The 16,584-nt window shown below is 50.6% G+C and overlaps 1 protein-coding gene across 3 annotated transcripts in view; it reads left to right on the forward strand.

Moving 5' to 3' along the window:
- Nucleotides 1–16,584, forward strand: part of PLEC (plectin) — a 353,372-nt gene that overhangs the window by 91,669 nt on the left and 245,119 nt on the right. The gene's annotated exons all lie outside the window — the stretch shown is intronic.

Below are 16,584 nucleotides of genomic sequence, written 5' to 3' on the forward strand. Positions count from 1 at the left end.
CCCCCCAAACATGGCGGACACCTGGCTGCTTTCTTGTTACATTTCACCTGTGAACCAATTCTCTCCCTGGATCCCAGAATAATATAATATGTAATATATTATGTACAGAGCTATAATAATATGTACAGGAGATAAGAGTATAATACAGAGATATCGGCGCCAAAACTGCAAACACAGATACCTGACAGAACGCACTGTATGTATAGGAGACGGACGGAGTGGGTGTGTTATAGAGGCTGTGATGTCACTCCTCTATAATATACGGTATATCTGGAGGGCGGTGATGTCACTCCTCTATAATATACGGTATATCTGGAGGGCGGTGATGTCACTCCTCTATAATATACGGTATATCTGGAGGGCGGTGATGTCACTCTATAATATACGGTATATCTGGAGGGCGGTGATGTCACTCCTCTATAATATACGGTATATCTGGAGAGCGGTGATGTCACTCCTCTATAATATACGGTATATCTGGAGGGCGGTGATGTCACTCTATAATATACGGTATATCTGGAGGGCGGTGATGTCACTCCTCTATAATATACGGTATATATGGAGGGCGGTGATGTCACTCCTCTATAATATACGGTATATCTGGAGGGCGGTGATGTCACTCCTCTATAATATACGGTATATCTGGAGGGCGGTGATGTCACTCCTCTATAATATACGGTATATCTGGAGGGCGGTGATGTCACTCCTCTATAATATACGGTATATCTTCCGGGGCGGTGATGTCACTCCTCTATAATATACGGTATATCTTCCGGGGCGGTGATGTCACTCCTCTATAATATACGGTATATCTTCCGGGGCGGTGATGTCACTCCTCTATAATATACGGTATATCTTCCGGGGCGGTGATGTCACTCCTCTATAATATACGGTATATCTGGAGGGCGGTGATGTCACTCCTCTATAATATACGGTATATCTGGAGGGCGGTGATGTCACTCCTCTATAATATATATATCTGGAGGGCGGTGATGTCATTCCTCTATAATATAATGTATATCTGGAGGGCGGTGATGTCACTCCTCTATAATATACGGTATATGTGCAGGGCGGTGATGTCACTCCTCTATAATATACGGTATATCTGCAGGGCGGTGGTGTCACTCCTCTATAATATACGGTATATCTGGAGGGCGGTGGTGTCACTCCTCTATAATATACGGTATATCTGGAGGGCGGTGATGTCACTCCTCCTATAATATACGGTATATCTGAAGGGCGGTGATGTCACTCCTTGTTCTTGGTATGGTCTGGAGAGACCCCGTCTGCCCTCATGATGTAATCGCGGCGTGCGCGTTCTCGGATTTGCGTTGCTCTCTCCTGATTGGCTCACACTTTTGGAATGACACAAAGAGGCTGCATTGCAGAGGACGAATAGCGAAGCCGCAAGGCATGCTGGGTATCTCTCGTCTGACCGCACACTTCTGACATTGGACTCATCAATTATTGATAATGGTATTTTTACAGCCTGAGTGTCTCGCCTGTGTCAGGACGCCGCGTTCAGCTCACTGCCGCATCCTTCACCACCGGCGCAGCGTTCAGTATGGAGGCAGAAGAGGGAGGAGTCCTGTTGTGGTTGTAGCGCTGGAAAAAGTGATGAAGAATTGGACTGAAAAGTGATTGTAATGGGTGTGGCCAGTGTTGCGCAGAGAACGCAACCGCGCATTTGCCGCTCGACCTATTGCACGCGGCTTAGCTCTGTACCCCAGTGGGGTCATTGCGGGGAGTCTCTGCGCTCCCCCTTAAGGTCATTGTGGGGTCATTGCGCTCCCCCTTTAGGTCATTTGTGGGGTCATTGCGCTCCCCCTTGTCATTGCGGGGGTCTCTGGGCTCCTCCTGAGGTCATTGCGGGGGTCTCTGGGCTCCTCCTGAGGTCATTGCGGGGGGTCTCTGAGGTCATTGAATCCTGAGGTAACTGGGGGGGTCTGAGATCACTGTCGGGGGGGTCTGCGCTCCTCCCGAGGTCATTGCGGGGGGTCTCTGCGCTCCTCCTGAGGTCACTGCGGGGGGGTCTCTGCGCTCCTCCTGCGGTCACTGCGGGGGGGTCTCTGCGCTCCTCCTGCGGTCACTGCGGGGGGGTCTCTGTGCTCCTCCTGAGGTCACTGCGGGGGGGTCTCTGCGCTCCTCCTGCGGTCACTGCGGGGGGGGTCTCTGTGCTCCTCCTGAGGTCACTGCGGGGGGGTCTCTGCGCTCCTCCTGAGGTCACTGCGGGGGGTCTCTGCGCTCCTCCTGAGGTCACTGCGGGGGGTCTCTACGCTCCTCCTGAGGTCACTGTGGGGAGGTGGTCTCTACGCTCCTCCTGAGGTCACTGTGGGGGGTCTACGCTCCTCCTGAGATCACTGCGGGGGGTCTCTGCGCTCCTCCTGAGGTCGTTGCGGGGGGGTCTCTACGCTCCTCCTGAGGTCACTGTGGGGAGGTGGTCTCTACGCTCCTCCTGAGGTCACTGTGGGGGGTCTACGCTCCTCCTGAGATCACTGTGGGGGGTCTGCGCTCCTCCTGAGGTCACTGTGGGGGGTCTGCGCTCCTCCTGAGGTCACTGTGGGGGGTCTGCGCTCCTCCTGAGGTCACTGTGGGGAGTCTGCGCTCCTCCTGAGGTCACTGTGGGGGGGGGGTCTGAGATTACTGTGGGGGGTCTGCGCTCCTGCTGGGGTCACTGTGGGGGGGGGTCTGAGATTACTGTGGGGGGTCTGCGCTCCTGCTGGGGTCACTGTGGGGGGGGGGTCTGAGATTACTGTTGGGGTCTGCGCTCCTGCTGGGGTCACTGTGGGGGGTCTCTGGACTTTTCTATGGAATTCAGCAGATCATAACTGGTGGGAGGGTCCTCAGCACGCCTATCAAGTGCCCTTTAGGCCTGATGCAAGTAGTGGGCGGGCTCTTGGGAGGAGTTAAGCAATTGGATAGATAATCTCTATATCTAATCTTATAGATCTATATCTCTCCTTGATGGGTGGGCGTTTTCTAGGCAGGCTGTATTTGCATAGGTACCGCCCATATGTGATCCTGAGCCTCCACGATTGAAAGATCTGATATCCAATGTATAAAAGGGGGTGGAGCCGGTTGACGGTCAGGCTGGGGGAGGAAAGTGCTAGATGATGCTGGGCGTCCTCCAGCCATGAAATGAGGCGGGGGGGCTCTTATCTGACTTGCAGCTTCTAATGCACATGGTGAGAAGCTCACAGTGTGCAGTGAAATCGGAGGAAGCCGTTCTAGTCCAGGAGAGGAGCCGATACAACTGTGTAAGTCTGAAGGGAAGGCCGGAGGATATATATATATATATATATATATATATATATATATATATATATATATATATATATATATATATATATATATATATATAATGTTCGCGCCCGAAAATGGCGGTAAACGGAGAACCGTGTGCGCGACAAAGTTCCGTAAAATGTTTTTGAATTCCCGTCCCATGGCGGGAATTGGGATGGTGGTCCTTTTGAAGTCCCATCTGGAGAGGAGCCCCCCCCCCCCCCCCCCGTGGCCGGACACAGGGATGGTGGGAGTTCCCTCGGTGACCCGTGTCTTGGCTGCGGGTGGAGACTCCGGTCGCGCCCTCCTTTGCCTTCTCCTCAGACTCTTTCCCCCCCCCGATGTGTCTAATTTTCTGGTTGGCGATGTCCCTGGAGCCGGGCCAAGGGGAGACAATGGCGGGCCGGCGGGGCTCCGGATTAGTGTTCGGTTTCCTGGGTGAGCGGAGAGGTTCAGGGAATTATGGGGGCCGGCCCATGAACAGTGCGCCCCCCCCCCACCTTTTATTATTCTGGGGGGGGAGTCATTGGGAGGTCTGACATTCCGGGGGCCCCACTGAGCGATCAGCCCTTTTCTCAGGCCCTGGGCGCGGCGTGATTTACGATGACGGGGATATTTCGGTGTGAAAGGAGACACTGTTCCCCGAGGTGCCCGGCCACTAAATCTCTGCCAGCCGGGATCTTTATTTAGGCCGGCTGCCCGTTTTTTCTTTTATGTTGCGGAGATCGGGCCGGAAGCCTTGTTTGGCCAACCGGGGCGCCGCGACCTCCAATAACCGGCCGCCGCCGCTCGCCTCCGCTCCGAACGATTATTTCTCGGGTCTTCTCAAAATTCCAAAGTCGTGACAATGCCACCGGGGATCAGCCGCGCCCCCCGGGCAGCCCTCGGCACTCCTCCAGCTGTTGTGGAACTACAAGTCCCAGGAGGCATTACAAGACTGGCCGCCACAGGAGTGGCTCACAGGGGAATGATGGGATCTGTAGTTTCACCACAGCTGCTGTGCCAGGCTCGGCGCAAGGGACGCCATGTTCACGTGTGTCGCTTAACGATGCAGAATTGGCGTAACTCAACGGACAACGCGTTACAACGCATGTCTGGTTTTGCGATAACGCAAAAAAAAATTGCAGCGCGTGTGCACAACCACACCTGTGCGTGCACGTAATGCGCACCATAATGTGCGCCCGCCGGGGCCCGTTCACAAGATACTGCATTGGCGTGCGCTTTACTGCAGTGTGCAGGAACTCATGTTGGCACAGTGCTGAAGGGCACCTGATGTCCGTGGCAATCGACATGCGTTGCAGCCCAAAGTGCAGCAATGCGTTTAGGCTACGGTCACGATTTTGCTATGTGTCGGGAATGCGAGCGAAAAAATCTGCGATTTCCCGATGTGCACAAACGCACTGCCCTTTAGCGGATGCAGCGGTGCTATTAATTAATGCAGTGGTCTCCAACCTGTGGCCTGTGGGTGCTATTGCCTTTATCCGGCACTTGGGGCACCATTCTCCACTGGCACCCAAGGATGGGGCGCCGTTCCTCTCACTGATCCCCCCCCTAAGGGATGGGGTGCCATTCCGCTCACGGATCCCCCTAAGGCAGTGGTTCTCAACCTGGGGGTCGGGACCCCCTCAGGGGTCAAATGATGATTTGCCAGGGGTCACCAGATCCTGGGCTGTTCCTGAAGCCCGCACCACTCTCCCAGCCTTCTTGCGGCTGCTCAGCAGGGCTGTCTCTGGAACCAGTGGCCACCCAACTGAAGCACATGGCCGCCCACTCAGCCTCTTCGCAGCCACCCATTCAGTTCACAGCATGGCTGGGGGGCAGAGACTGGAGGTCCGCTGATTGGTGAGGATTGTGAGGTGGGAGGGGCTGGAGGAGACCCCATCTCCTGATTTCAGCATAGGTGTCACTGCTACGAGACACCACAAAGTCAGAGACACATTGGGTAACACTACCTGTGATTATAGTTGCCATTAAAAGTCCCCCATTACAGTTCTCAGATCGGCAGATGACCTTAATCCAGAACACCTAAGTTGGCTGATCAGAACTCCCTCCAGCAATGCCACTCATCCCATTCCCCCTCCACCAAGGAGTAAGAGAGGGAATTAAAATAGAGAATACATGGAAGGGAGAGGAAAAGAGGGGGAGGAAGAAAGAAATGGGGAGAGAAAGAATAAGAGAAAAAACAAGAAAGGCGGCTAGAGAGAGGGATGGGGGGAAAAACAAGAAATTAGGATAGAGAGAGATAAAAGGGAAAAAGAGGAGAACAAAGAGAAAGAGTGGTACATCCTAAAATGTACCATATGAGGTTTTAATACTGTACGAGTGGAGGTGACTCAGGGAACGCTAAATTTCCGTGGGTTAGGGGCGCACATTACTTGTCTTGCCTTGGGTGCTGACAACCCACGCTATGAAAATAATTTTCCTGTTGGGGGTCCCCACAACTTGGGAAATTTTATTAAGGGGTCACGGCACTAAAAGGTTGAGAACCACTGCCCTAAGGGATGGGGCGCCGTTCCTCTCACTGATCCCCTAAGGCAGGGGTCTCAAACTCAAATTACCTGAGGGCCACAAGACAAGTTTTCATATGCCATGGGGGGCCGCATGCAAACTTTCAAACTTCAAAAACAACAGTACTGGTGTCAGCGAGCGCATTATTACCACCAGCACTGGTGTCAGCGAGCGCATTATTACCACCAGCACTGGTGTCAGCGAGCGCATTATTACCACCAGCACTGGTGTCAGCGAGCGCATTATTACCACCAGCACTGGTGTAAGTCAGGGTTTGACAGATTTGCTTGGAATCTAGGAGCCAGCTAAAAAAGTTAGGAGCCAGAAAACGCGCTCCGTCCCGACGAGCTTGCGCGCAGAAGCGAACACATACGTGAGCAGCGCCCGCATATGTAAACGGTGTTCAAACCACACGTGAGGTATCGCCGCGATTGGTAGAGTGAGAGCAATAATTCTAGCTCCTCTGTAACTTTAAACATGCAACCTGTAGATTTTTTTAAACGTCGCCTATGAAGATTTTAAAGGGTAAAAAAGTTTGTCGGCATTCCACGAGCGGACGCAATTTTGAAGCGTGACATGTTGGGTATGAATTTACTCGGCGTAACATTATCTTTCATAATATTAAAAAAAATGGGGATAACTTTACTGTTGTCTTATTTTTTAATTAAAAAAAGTGTAATTTTTTCCCCAAAAAGTGCGCTTGTAAGACCGCTGCGCAAATACGGCGTAACAGAAAGTATTGCAACGATCGCCATTTTATTCTCTAGGGCATGGGTCTTCAAACTATGGCCCTCCAGTTGTTCAGGAACTACAATTCCCATCATGTCTAGTCATGTCTGTGAATTTCAGAGTTTTACAATGCCTCATGGGATATGTAGTTCCGCAACAGCTGGAGGGCCGTAGTTTGAGGATCCCTGCTCTAGGGTGTTAGGATAAAAAATATATATAATGTTTGGGGGTTCTAATTAGAGGGAAGAAGATGGCAGTGAAAATAGTGTAAAATGACATTAGAATTGCTGTTTAACTTGTAATGCTTAACTTGTAATACCAACGGCTCACCACCAGATGGCGCCAGCTCCAAAAAAAAATTTTTTTTTTGCTCCCCTCACTTCCATCCTGCCTGCGGGCCATTTATAACTGGTCCGCGGGCCGGTACTTTGAGACCACTGCCCTAAGGGATGGGGTGCTATTCCTCTCACTGACCCACCCAAGGAAGGGGCGCCGTTCCTCTCACTGATCCCCCAAGGCAGGGAGCGCCGTTCCTCTCGCTGACTCCCTCCAGGAAGGGGCACCGTTCCTCTCGCTGACCTTCAAGGAAGGGGCGCTGTCGCTTTTGCTGACCCCCCCCCCCCCCCCCCCCCAGAAACGCGTATCGCTTGGACTGGGCTTCAATGCTTTTTTTTTTTTTTTTACTATTATTATTATTATTTTATTTTTTTGGTGTGTTTTCTGGATTCCTGTCTGTAAAACTTGAACGTGGCTTGAGAAATGCACCAAAAAAATAATAATTTTGATGCGTTTGTTTTTTTTTTTGTGCACTTTTTCACAAGAGCTCCAGGGTTGCAGCATGCAGGGGTTGTGAACCGTTGCATAGGATTTAAAGGGGGGAATATATATATATATATATATATATATATACATACATACATACATACATACATACATACATACATACATACATACATACATACATACATACATACATACATACATACATACATACATACATACATACATTTATTTATTTTTTGTCGCCTTGGAAAATTGTGTTTTTATCGTCGCAGAAGCGTACCAATCAGTGTTTAATTTAGTCTTTTAGGCGATGAAATTAATACTATTTCAGTTGACTAAAATGCAACTAAAACAACTGAGATGGCTAAAACTAAAATGCTATTTTAGTCAAAAGAATAAGACTAAAAACTAAATTGAAATTTGACTTCAAAATGAACAGTGGTCTGTAGTGCATGTTCAGACCTCAATACCATAAATAATAACAGATTCGATTTGTTTCACTCCAGCCGTCTATAATGAGTTTGGAAATTGTAGAGAAATGTTAACTAATGCATTACAATTTAATTACACCCATTAGATTTTGGTCGACAAAAATGTGCTGGAAATTTAGTGGACTAAAACAATTGCAGAAGACTAAAATGGGACTAATAGCCAGATTCAGATAGACTGGCTTAATTTTCAGGCGGCGTAGCGTATCGTATTTACGCTACGCCGCCGTAAGTCAGAGAGGCAAGCGCTGTGTTCACAAAGCACTTGCCTCCTAAGTTACGGCGGCGTAGCATAAATGGGGCCGTCCTAAGCGCGCCTAATTCAAATGTGGAACGGAGGCGTGTTTTATGTTAATGACTGGTGACCCGACGTGATTGATGTTTTTAACGAACGGACATATCCCAGTGTGCATTGCTCCAAAGTACGCCGCAAGGACTTATTGGTTTCGACGTGAACGTAAATTACGTCCAGACCCATTCACGGACGACTTACGCAAACGACGTAAAATTTTCAAATTTCGACGCGGGAACGACGGCCATACTTAACATTGGCTAGGCCAGCTAGGGGGCAGCTTTAACTTTACGCCGAAAAAAGCCTTACATAAACGACATAAAAAAATGCATCGGCGTATCTAGCTCATTTGCATATTCTACGCCGAACTCAACCGAAGCGCCACCTAGCGGCCAGTGTAAATATGCACCCTAAGATACGACGGCGCAGGAGACTTACGCCGCTCGTATCTTAGCCTAATTTAAGCGTATCTGGTTTCCAGAATACGCTTAAATTTACGACGGCGTAGATTCAGAGTTACGACGGCGTATCTAACTATAATGCTATTTTAGTCCTAAGACTAAAACTAAATAGAATTTTGCTGGTACCAATGTGGAAGGGCCATTAGAAAAACAATGGCGCCACCTGGAGGAAAAAAAATAATTCTCTTTTTCGCTTCGCTCTATGAAAAATAACGGGTGGCTCAGTGACTGTTCTGTTTAAAAAAAAAAAAAAAAAAAGCTAAATTTCATTTTTTTTTTTTTTTATTATTTTTTATTATAGATTGTATAAAGGGACCGGAGCTTAAAGTTTAAATATAAAAAAGCAAAAAAAAAAAAATACAATTCTAGGCAGAATGTTTGTTTGTTTTGGATGGAGTGGGATGGGAAACCCTTTCATCTAGATTTTATTCGAAAACACAATTTTCCAAGGCGACAAAAGCGCACAAAAAAAAAATATATGTATTCCCCCTTTAAATCCTATGCAACGGTTCACACCCCTGCATGCTGCAACCCTGGAGCGCTTGTGAAAAAGTGAACACAAAAAAACGCAAACGCATCAAAATTATTCTTTTTTTGGTGCATTTCTCAAGCCACGTTCAAGTTTTACAGACAGCAATCCAGAAAACGCACCAATAAAAAATAAAATATAATAATAATAATAAAAAAAATGCATTGAAGCCCAGTCCAAGCGATACGCGTTTTTGCATTTTTAAGCGCACCAGCAGGAAAGGGCCCCAAGACTTTCGTGTCATACCATGTCCTTGGGGGGGGGGGGGGGGGTAAAACATAGTTAACCGCTCACTTGATTCTCATTTGGGGAAAACTTTTTTTTTTTTTGGGCTTTAGTAACTTTTGTGGAGTTTCCATTTTTCTGCCCACTAAGTTTTTGTAGATGACATTTTAGGTGCTGTTCCTGTGATCCCCAGCAGAGGGCAGCAGCAGACAAGACAAGGAGTATCCCAGCTGTATAGACAAGGCTTGCCTGGCTGTCTGCTCTGCACATTGCCCTCTATAGAGCCTTCCCTCCCCCTCCTATATACTGAATATGAACTGCATTTGGGACCCATTAAAGGTTTTATGATGTGCTAAGGTGTGCGCCGCCGCCATTGCACGCATTCCGTAAATGTGCAGAACATGCGTTATTGCATTGCAGCACCCCGTCGCCTTATTGCGCTGGGTGCACCCCAACACTCCCCTGCATTGCCGCAGAGCATGTTGGTTACCAGGCCTGCTTTGGCACATTGAGTTGCGTTGGCAGTCCCTTCATTTCAGTAGGTCGTCTTAAAGCTACGCACATTAATGCACAAAATAACACAATGTTCAGCCTTGCGCGTAACGCACTGCAAAGGCGGTCAGTGCACATCATCTGTCTGCACAGAGGTGTAACTAGAACCTTCAGGGCCCTGGTGCAGGAAACCATAAAGGGCCCTCCAGACTGCCGGGGGCCCTTCCCACGGATCCCGTGGCCCTTTACTCCCATCACGGGGCCTACACTGCTGCGACTTGGCGTGCAACTTGCCACATTTGAAGTCGCATGACAAGCCAAAACACATTCATTTCAAGTCGCAGCAACAAAAAGTGCCACGACTTTATGGGGGGGGGGGTTAGCAGCAAGTGGCGTGACTTTAGGGGGCAGCAAGCTGCACGACTTTAGAGGGGGGGGGTTGCGCGGAAAGTGGTGTGACTTTGGTGGTGGGGGGAAGAGTAAGCTGCACAATTTTGGGGGCAGGCGCGGCAATTGGCGTGACTGTGGGGGAGGCGCAGCAAGCGGCGCAACTTTTGGGGAGGTGCAGCAATTGGCGCACTGTGGGGGTCGAGGGCAGCAAGCAAGCGCGACTGTGGGGGCAGCAAGCAAGCGCGACTGTGGGGGCAGCAAGCAGCGTGACCCTGGGGGTCGGGGGCAGCAATTGGCGCGACTGTGGGGGTCGGGGGCAGCAATTGGCGCGACTGTGGGGGTCGGGGCAGCAATTGGCGCGACTGTGGGGGCAGCAATTGGTGCCACTGTGGGGGTAAGGGGCAGCAATTGGCGCGACTGTGGGGGTAGGGGGCAGCAATTGGCGCGACTGTGGTGGTAGGGGGCAGCAAGCAGCGCGACTTTGGGGGAACAAGCGGCCTGACTTTGAGGGGAGCAGCAAGTTGTTTCGACTTTGTGGTGGGGGGTTGCAATCGGCACGGCTTTGGGGGTTGTTGGGGGGCAGCAAGCGACGCGGCTTTGGGGGTGAGGGCAGCAAGCAGCACGGCTTTGGCGTTCACAGTAATCGGCCTGACTTCGGGATGGGGGGGGGGGGGTAAGTGGCGGGACTTTAGGGGAGGTGCAGCAAGCGGCGCAACTTTGGGGGTGCAGCAAGTGGGATGACTTTGGCAGCAGTGAAACAAGCTGCATGTGGCATGACTTTGGGGGAGGTGAAGTAAGCCCCCTTCCTGTCGTCTTGGTGAGGGGGGGGGTCCTCAAGGTGGCAGTGCCCAGTCACAAGGTGACCTTTTGCGATTCTGGTATTTCCGCCACTGCATTTGCGGTAATATGTGCCGTTACACATAAAAACCATATAGATCTGTGCATTTTTTTTTTCCTTCTAACTTGGCGTGGGGAGCGTTTTACAGCCATGACCCAGGCTTGTACGCGTGTTTGTGCGTTCACGTCCCCATGGCGAAGGTCCGGCAGGTGAATGATTCTTTCATCGGTCGAATGAGGAAAGTCCCCCCCCCCCCCTATTTTTTTTAAAATTTGTATTTTTTTATCATTAATAAATATATATATAATAATATTTTTTTTATTTTGTCTGACTTCTGGCGTTTTGCAGTAATTTTGTATCGCCGCCAGGAAGTCGCACATCGCCGACTCCAACCATCCAGATTCCACCCGTTCTGCGTCTTTAGTTCAGGTCTGACCAGGAAACTGTCATCTCATTGGTTGTTATGAAATCCATTGTTATCCTAAAACTTCCCCCGGAGGCTCCTTGTCAGAATTTTCTGTATATCCAGGTGACGGGTGTGTGACGCCGGGGGGGAGGCGCGTTGTGTAATACTCCGGTGCTGGGCTGTGGGGGGCGCTTTTTGTTTTGATTGAGATGAACGCAGATGGAAAGTCTGCGATCAGCTGTGCCAATCGTAATGCGTCTGCTGGGCCGCGTTCACACTTCTGCGCACATTATGGCACGCGTTCACATGTGTGCGGTGTGCGGCCTATAGGGGGCCCCGGAGCACTCATTAGTGGCCCCAGTGGGTATACCTGTACAAAAATGTACACACCTGACCCCTCGGTACGCTTCAAGGCGCGCAATAAAAAAAACCACCGTGTGGTGTGCTGGTACAGGGGTGTGTTGAGGTGCCCCCCCCCCCCCCAAAAGGCTTTGTCCCACGTCAACGTGCGTCCACACACCAAAAAATGTGCTCACCAGTGTGAACGACCCCGAGGGCCCCATTCACACCTGTGATTGGACGCGCTTTTCCCGACGCATGTTGATGCACGACACGCGGGTTGCCATCCTTTTTCTGTAAGGCCTGATTCACACCGACGCGTTTTTTAGAGCTTTATGCAGATTTGCGCCGCGGTCCGTTTCCCATGGTTTCCTACGGAACACGTTCTGTAGTGCAAATCTGCAAAAAGCACTAAAAACGCCATAGGTGTGAATCGGGCCCAAGAGAGGAAAAATAGTCGCCGCGTTTTGGTCACGTAAACTTCAATGGCAGCGCACAAAAAGCACATGTAACATGCATTTTAACAAATGACAATGACCCCCCCCCCCCCCCCCCCCCCAGTCACTAGCATCAGGGCATCTTATTGACTTTTTTTTTTTTGCACGCATTTTACATGAGTTGGCGGCAGGATTTGGCGCAGTCAGTATTTTAGTACATTGACCTCCTCTATGAATCCTAATGGTAAGAGAGCAGTGCAGTCCTAGAGGTGACCCCACTTCCACAATCACACCCCCCCCCCCCTAGAGTGACGAGGACAGCTGCTGCTGCCTGTGCAGGACACAAGGGGTTAAGAGACCCCCCTCCCCCCCCCCTCCCCCTGTACTTTCTGAAGGTCGTCTATAATTGTTCCAATTGGTGCTGAAGATCTGACGCCTTCCTCCTTTTTGGTTGGGGGGTCTGCAGAAAATTATGGAGTAACGTCTGAGGCTGCATTCACATTATAGCGCTTTCTGAGTGGGGAGGGGTTGGCAGCTAAGCTAGGTACCTATATATTGGGGTGTGGCGCTCTGAGGCCCCCCCGGGAAAATAGGGGTGTGTGGTGATCTAAGGCCAATGGATATATTGGGGTGTGCTGGGTACTGCTTTTGGGGTGTGGAGGTCTGAGGCCCAGGGAAATGGGGGAGATCGATATTGGGGTGTCAGATGGAGACCCAGGGATATATATGAGGGTATGTGTAATAGAGAGAAGAAAATCGCTCGCTCTTTTTCTCTTTCTCGCTCTTTCTCGCTCGCTCTTTCTTTCTCTCTTTCTCGCTCGCTCGCTCTTTCTCTCTTGCTCTCTCGCTCTCTCTTTCGGTCTTTCTCGCTCGCTCTTTTTCTCTTTCTCGCTCGCTCGCTCTTTCTCTCTTGCTCTCTCGCGCTCTTTTTCTCTTTCTCGCTCGCTCTTTTTCTCTTTCTCGCTCGCTCTTTTTCTCTTTCTCGCTCGCTCTTTTTCTCTTTCTCGCTCGCTCTTTCTCGCTCGCTCTTTCTCGCTCGCTCTTTCTCGCTCGCTCTTTCTTTCTCTCTTTCTCGCTCGCTCTTTCTTTCTCTCTTTCTCGCTCGCTCTTTCTTTCTCTCTTGCTCGCTCGCTCTCTTTCTCGCTCGCTCGCTCTTTTTCTCTCGCTCTCTCTTTCGGTCTTTCTCGCTCGCTCTTTTTCTCTTTCTCGCTCGCTCTTTTTCTCTTTCTCGCTCGCTCTTTTTCTCTTTCTCGCTCGCTCTTTTTCTCTTTCTCGCTCGCTCTTTTTCTCTTTCTCGCTCGCTCTTTTTCTCTTTCTCGCTCGCTCTATCTTTTTCTTTCTCTCGCTCTTTCTCTTTCGCTCGCTCGCTCGCTCTTTCGCTCGCTCGCTCTTTCGCTCGCTCTTTCTCTCTCTTTCTCTTGCTTTCTCTCTCTTTCTCTTGCTTTCTCGCTTTCGCTCTTTCTCTCTCTCTTGATCTCTCTCTCTCTCTCTCTCTATCTATCTCGATCTCGATCTATCATAGAAAAAAAAAAATATATATATATATATTTTTTTTTTTTTTTTGGGGTGTTAGTCTGGAGTCCTGAGATATTGGGCAGTCAGTCTTGGTTAGATATATATTGGGGTGTGTTTGGTGTGAAGTCCAGGGACTTGGCATGTTGGCCACTTATAGTGTACATTGGGGGGGGGATCCCCATGCGGGAATTATGGGGCGTCTGTCTGCGGTGCTGGTTGCTGTCGGTAGGGTTAATGTCTGATCCGGATGTGAGTCAGTTTGGCAGCTGCTTCTGATTTGGGCGTCTCCCCGTTAGGTAAATGAATGGCTCTCCGGCTTTCGCCATATGGTACAAGAATAACAGCGGATCCTCTGTGTGTATAAAACGGCTCTGATTATAAATCCGTCGCCTAATTATATCCCAGAAGATGATCTGGGGGGGGGGGGGGGGTGTCGGCCACGGATCACATTATACAGAATGTATATATAATTGGGGGGATCTTTATACAGCTCATGTCATGTCTGGACGATAATCCTTAAAGTGTAACTCCACTTTTGTTGAGGGGGGATCCCCCCCCCCCCCCTCTGGGTGATCTCTGTACATTGCAGGGATTAGAACAAACTTTGTTGCAAATTCTCACCTTTTGTTGTTCTAAAGAAAAAGCTGTTTCTTTATATCCATGTGCAAAATGAATGTGAATGGGCGTGATTTTTATCTTAATCAGCTGCTGCACCTGCAGGGCTCTGAGGCTCCTTATATGATGGCAGAGAGCCAACAGTCCAGAGTTTTTCAGGTTCGGTGCTAGTGCCCCCCCTACTCCCACTGCCGGTGTGCCTCCCCCCCCCCCCCACTGGCGGTCTCTCGCCCCCCACCCCTACTCCCACTGGCGGTCTCTCTCCCCCCCCACCCCTACTCCCACTGGCGGTCTCTCTCCCCCCCACCCCTACTCCCACTGGCGGTCTCTCTCCCCCCCCACCCCTACTCCCACTGGCGGTCTCTCTCCCCCCCCACCCCTACCCCCACTGGTGGTCTCTCTCCCCCCCACCCCTACTCCCACTGGCGGTCTCTCTCCCCCCCCACCCCTACTCCCACTGGCGGTCTCTCTCCCCCCCCCACCCCTACCCCCACTGGTGGTCTCTCTCCCCCCCACCCCTACTCCCACTGGCGAGGTCTCTCTCCCCCCACCCCTACTCCCACTGGCGAGGTCTCTCTCCCCCACCCCTACTCCCACTGGCGGGGTCTCTCTCCCCCCACCCCTACTCCCACTGGCGATCTCTCTCCCCCCAACCCTACTCCCACTGGCGGTGTCTCTTCCCCCCCCCCCCCACTCCAACTGGCGGTCTCCCCCCCCCCCCCTACTCCAACTGGCGGTCTCTCTAACCCCCCCCTACTCCCACTGCCGGCGTTCCTTCCCTGCCCCCCACTCCTGCCGTGCATCCGCATTCAACTGTTGGTGTGCCTATCCCTAATGATTACCCAGCCTGCCCACCCTTCCTGCACTGCCCGTGTGCCCACCCCTTCACCCCCCTAGTGTGCCCACCCCTTCACCCCTACCGGTGTGCCCATAACTGCCTTTGATTTTTCATCAGCCAGCAGTGACTGTGTGTGATGCAGAATAATTGTGTTTTATAACCCATCTTAGTAATAAGTCTCTGCGCCCCCCACACAGTATTGGGGGGCTCTTAGGATGATCCGATGTGTATGGGGCCCTCTGTCTGTATAAAGGTCAGCAGTGACGGGGTTAATGTCCCCATGTGTGTCAGTATAACACGTCTTCCTGCTCCGGGAGCGGTCGCCGTGGTGACAGCGTAAATATTATGAGATGGAGGTTTTTTTCGTCCTTCTACTCCAATGCATGAAGCTCGGGATATTTCCCGGAACGACGGCGCTGATTTTGTTTTTAACCGTTTTCTGTCCTGGGGGGGAGGCAGGAAAGGGTTAATTTTTATTTATTTTTTTTCTGCATTTTCACATGGGGTGCCAAGTCTCCCTCATTCCGCTGCATATTCTTCCCCCTCATTTTGACGCCTGTCTGGAAAGTCCCGCCACGTGTTGGGAGGCAGCAAAGTTTCTGTAGCAGGCGGCACTTCGAACTATAAATAATATTTAAATATTATAAATACATTTTTATATATTTTTGTAGCACCCTCCCCCTTTTTTCTTCTTTTTTTCCCCCCCCCTTTATGGCGGTAAAGTTGGCAGCCATGTATACTGTTGGTTGGTAGCTGTAATATTGTTACCATTATGGAGACGATTCCTTTTCCGCTAGTGTTGCAGATCGCCAACATATAAAGTAGCGCTGTACAACAAGGAATCGTGAAACGGCGCAGCCACATACGGCACGCATGTAATAATTATCCTCTTATTTCGTTGCGGCCCCTTTGATTTCACCACAAACTTTGTTAATTTTTAACCCACCCAATAAAATATCCAAAACTGTAACAAAACAATTAGAAACACCTTATCCACTTTCGCATGGCACGGATGGGCATTGAGAGGTTGTGGCACTGGGCTTTGAGAGGTTGTGGCACTGGGCTTTGAGAGGTTGTGGCACTGGGCTTTGAGAGGTTGTGGCACTGGGCTTTGAGAGGTTGTGGCACTGGGCTTTGAGAGGTTGTGGCACTGGGCTTTGAGAGGTTGTGGCACTGGGCTTTGAGAGGTTGTGGCACTGGGCATTGAGAGGTGGCACCACGGATGGGCATTGAGAGGTGGCGGCACTGATGGGAGGGCATTGAGAGGTTGTGGCACTGGGCATTGAGAGGTTGTGGCACTGGGCTTTGAGAGGTTGTGGCACTGGGCTTTGAGAGGTTGTGGCACTGGGCTTTGAGAGGTTGTGGCACTGGGCATTGAGAGGTGGCACCACGGATGGGCATTGAGAGGTGGCACCAC

This window comes from Rana temporaria, chromosome 5 (assembly GCF_905171775.1).
Source record: "Rana temporaria chromosome 5, aRanTem1.1, whole genome shotgun sequence".
Lineage (NCBI taxonomy): Eukaryota > Metazoa > Chordata > Amphibia > Anura > Ranidae > Rana > Rana temporaria.